This window comes from Lepisosteus oculatus (genome assembly GCF_040954835.1).
Source record: "Lepisosteus oculatus isolate fLepOcu1 chromosome 22 unlocalized genomic scaffold, fLepOcu1.hap2 SUPER_22_unloc_1, whole genome shotgun sequence".
In the NCBI taxonomy this organism is placed as follows: Eukaryota; Metazoa; Chordata; class Actinopteri; order Semionotiformes; family Lepisosteidae; genus Lepisosteus; species Lepisosteus oculatus.
In genome coordinates, this window is record NW_027167649.1 from 135,228 (window position 1) to 139,648 (window position 4,421).

General features: G+C 41.9%; 1 long non-coding RNA gene across 1 annotated transcript; it reads right to left on the bottom strand.

The window, feature by feature from the left end:
- Positions 1 to 2,569: 2,569 nt before the first annotated feature.
- On the bottom strand, positions 2,570 to 3,129 carry LOC138225615 (uncharacterized). The gene is made up of 3 exons (XR_011184066.1): positions 2,957 to 3,129; positions 2,736 to 2,858; positions 2,570 to 2,638 (listed from the first exon to the last, which is right to left on the bottom strand). It is a non-coding gene; the product is annotated as an uncharacterized lncRNA (long non-coding RNA).
- Between the last annotated feature and the right edge of the window lie 1,292 nt (positions 3,130 to 4,421).

Sequence of the window (4,421 nt, forward strand, 5' to 3'; positions counted from 1 at the left end):
GAGTAAGGTCTTTATTTCAATATTGCAATATTGGGAGCCCTGCTGCCACTTCGCAAAGTGCAACCAGAGACTCAATTTGTTACAAGCAGTACAGGGTTTTTATAAGGCGTTGCACTGTAAAAAAGTTCAGCACTTGGTCCCTTCTAAAACTTCCCCTTTCTCTAAAAGAAAACAAATTACATCATAGAGCAAGAGAAAAAGTACTAGATTTGTTATTCAAAGCTTATCAGTTACTTTCAGCTAATTCTAATGACCCAGACAGCATATATTGTTTTGGTACATTGTCTTCTAAACTAACCTAAACAGTGTACTTTGTGGACGAACTGTTTTCTAAAATTCTGCACGTACTGTAGCATAGCAGTTATATCCTTGAAATATATTATCTAAAAGCACCAATATATTTTTTGCAAAGCTCTCTACATTTTTAAGAATCAATTTACTCATTAGATTTCCACTTCAACACGAAGAGGAGGAGTCACCTGGGTCAGGGGCAGTTTCCAAACTTGAGCTAAGGAGGTGTCGAGGAAGTTTCCATGGGTTGTTCCGAGTCTAGAGTGTTGGTAGGTGGTGGCCGAAGAACCTCTTGTATCTGTGTCTGAGATCTTTCTCTATTCCTCTGACGAAGTCTAAACTCTAACTCTAACACCTGGGAAATTACTTCATCCAAGGTTCTCCCCGACTGCGGCATAGTTACCAGGCGATCCTTTATTTCTTTACATAATCCTTGCAGGAAAAAAAAAAATTAGGACCTCATTATCCCAGAGAGTCTCTGCTGCTGCCACTTGAAAGTCTATGGCATAATCCTGTGCAGACCTGCAGCCCTGGCGGATAGATGAGAGGCGGTAGGCGGAGTCTTGACCAGCTGCGAAATGACAAAAAAACCCTTAAATTTCTCTAGAAAGAGATCATAGTCCTGTACCTCAGGAGCCCCGCGATCTAGTAAGGCAATAGCCCATTACGAAAAACTACGAAGGCAATCTTGTCTTGAGGAGAAAAAAAAGTTACTGGATGGAGCCTGAAAACCAGCGCACACTGTGCCAAGAAGCCCCGGCATTTTGTAGGGTTGCCGTCATCCTGTCAGGGGGTGTGAGTGGAAGAGGTCGAGGAGCAGGTGTAGAAGCTGGCAGGGGCGGAGCCGAAGTGGCAGCTCCAGCGTTACTTACACTATTACCAGTAGGCGGCATTGCCGACAGGTGCGCAGAAATCTGTTGTACGGAAGCCTGTAACTGGAGTAAGGCTTGCCAGTGCTGATCCAAAACTGAGCGAATCTCCTCTTGCTCCGCTGGGTTCATGTTAAACGGCTCAGTATTCTGTTACGGATTCGGCCAGTGAAACCGAAAATGTGTAAATGTGAAAGAGAGAAGGGGCTTACATATAACACGAGGAGGTGTCATCAAGAATGATTACGATTTAGTGCTGCTGAGGCTGTTTGAACTTGATGTTTGCCATTCACTAATTCTTGTTCCATATGAAGTTACTGAAGAGAAGCTGGGGTGGAAATCAAATTCCACTCTCATACGTCCGCTGTCCAATCTCTCTGACTGAACACAGAGCTTAGAGCATCTTCTCCCCCACCCTTCCCTCCAGTCCAGGATCACTGGCACAGCAGGTCTCCCTGTAAAGGCCCTAAGTTACAGGAGCGCCACCTAAATGACAGCGATGAGCCCTGACCAGCACTGTTATTCTGTCTCTTTATGAATGTCAGATCATTGTTTCATTGTTAGAATTTGGCCAAACAACTGAAATATGCATGACTGTCATGCTTACTGTCATATTCTTTACCACCCGTGGGTGCTGTAGGTGCTTCAGCTGGAGAATGGCCTGCAGGTAATACAGCACAAGAAGCTGCTCAGGCATGGTGATGTCTTCAGAGGTGTGCATCTTCTTCAGTATCCGGTCCACATCTCTCTTTGCAGCCCTCAGCACCTTCCAGCAGTCACTGGCGCTCGGCCCAGGAGTCTGCAGCTGTCTGTATCTGTGGCAAAAGGAGTAGTACCATCAATGTCAATTCCCATCATGTACTGGAACCAGAAACCAACTGGAATCAGAGTTCCAAATGGAACATACCTCTTTCTGATTACTTCCTTTGAGACATCCTTGCTTTTTTCTGCTGAATGTCCTTTAGGATGCTCTGGAAGATGATGATGATGTTAGCCAGGCTGGGATCCTCCTGTCTTAGGTTGGTGGCATTCAGGATGTAGCACAGGAACCGGTTGATATTTTTGATGTAATTAGCAATGGTTTGGTGAGACAGTCCAGTCATCCTCAGTTGGTAAAAAAAATTGCGTGTTTTGGGAATGTCCTTCACAAACATCAAGGATGCTTTAGACGGATCTATAAAAAACAGAATTCTGGTAAAGTTCTGTATCCAAAAAAAATGTTTTTAGGGTTTATTTTTAGGACAGGCACAATCTCAGATGGGTAAATTCTGTGCGAATGATTTAAAATATGTACTTTGTGAGCCTCTGCCCAGTTTTAAATACCTACCTCCTGAGAGCAGTTTACCACACCCAGGTCCTTGATAAGGTACTGTTTAAACCCAGCCAGGAGAGGAACATCCAGATTTTGTCTTCTGTATAGTCCAGCCCAGGCCACTCTCTTCCGGAGAGCCTGCTGATAACTCTTCACTACTGGGGTCCTGTAGGGATACAGGACACTAATCATAGAATGATTTCATACATTAGAGAGCCAGTGGAATTATTAATCAAACTGGAAACATTAGAGGAAAGTCTTACTGCTGCTCCAGTTCTTCAGACCTCCCATGTTCCCCTTCATCTTCCTCGTCCTCCTCAGTCTCTGGAGGAGCCTGCGGCAGCTCTTTCTGCTGGACAGCACGCGCTTCCTCAGGGCATCTGGAACTGTAAAAGTACCATTTCATAAAATACTAACCAAGATAACCGGTTTCAAAAAAGCCTTTGAAAATACAATGAAGAAATGGCAAAATTGTATCTCTCACCTTGCTGGTTTGTCTTCAGGTTTCCCACGTACAAAACAGCCCATGGACTCCACCAGTCTCACAGCTAGGTTCCTATTTGCCTTGTCAAACAATAGCTCTATGCTCTCGTAATCCACAACATGCCCATTCTTCAGGTGATTCATCAAGTCCTTCCTGGCCTGGCGAGAGGTCATCCTGATCTCCTCTGGTGTGGCTTGCTTCATACACGCCCCTCTTCAAGTGAGCAGGAAGCTGGTCAAATGTCCTCAGGCACATCTTGCATACCAGGGGAATCATGTTGGGTTTCCTAAGACATCATAGAAAAATGTTTGTCTATAGAAACAAGAGAAGGCCTACATTTTCCTAATTAAGCTTTCTACCTAATTGTATTTTATCAGCTAGGTACATGATTCTGAAATAAAACATGACTTTGTAAAACAACAATGAACTCTTACTAGGTGGATGTTCCAACTGAAGCCATTTGAGATCTGTCCCCAGACGTCTTCAGATGTAAAAGACTGAGGGAATTTTCCTTTTCAAAAGATATATGAAGAATTAAGTCAACATTATTAATATCAGGGCAAGTCAAAATGAATTAGCTAAAACAATTCCCTTAGGTTCCCATCTAATTGCCAGCAACCATACCACCCTGCAACTCACAACTGGACACCCACTGAAGTTAAGCAGGTGTGAGCCTTGTCAGTACCTGGATGGGAGACCTCCTGAGAAAAACGAAAGTAATTAAAGTAAGGCTGCTGGAAGAGGTGTTAGTGGTGCCAGCAGGGAACGCTTTTCTCGATTTTGCCTTTCCGAACATGTAAGGACAATATCTCCACCTAGTGGTCATTGTTAGTAATGTCTTATTTTGAGGGATTTTTTTTCATTTCTCTGGTGATTTTATTTTTATTGATTTGAATTGTTTATTCAGCAGTGCTAGATTTTTAAAAGGCCACTACTATACTTAATCTGAGTTTATTTTAAAGTTGAAATGAAATAAAAGGAATGCAATTTAATTAGGAAAACAATGTTGTTATTCCCTTGATAATCTTCCATAGATCATGTATTGCATCATAAGAACACTTTGTGGGCTTGAACTACAAAGATAGGAAAAAAAAACATTTTCTCATTTCTCACCTTTTCTCATTTTTGCCTTTCCTAACTTGTAAGGACAATATCTCCACCCTGTGGTCATTGTTAGTAATGTGTTATATTGAGGAAAACTGTTTTCTCTTCTCTATTTTTCTCTATATTTCAGTTCTCTATTTGGTGATTTTATTTTTATAGATTTGAATTGTGCATTCCGCGGTGCTAGAGTTTTTTTTAATTGAGGCCACTACAATACATAATGTGAGTTTATTTTAAAAATAAAACAAAATGAAAGGAATGCATTTTTATAAGTAAAACAATGTTGATATTCCTGTGATTATCCTCCTAAGATCATGTAGTGCAATATACGTATATATCACGGCGAAAATACGGCTATACG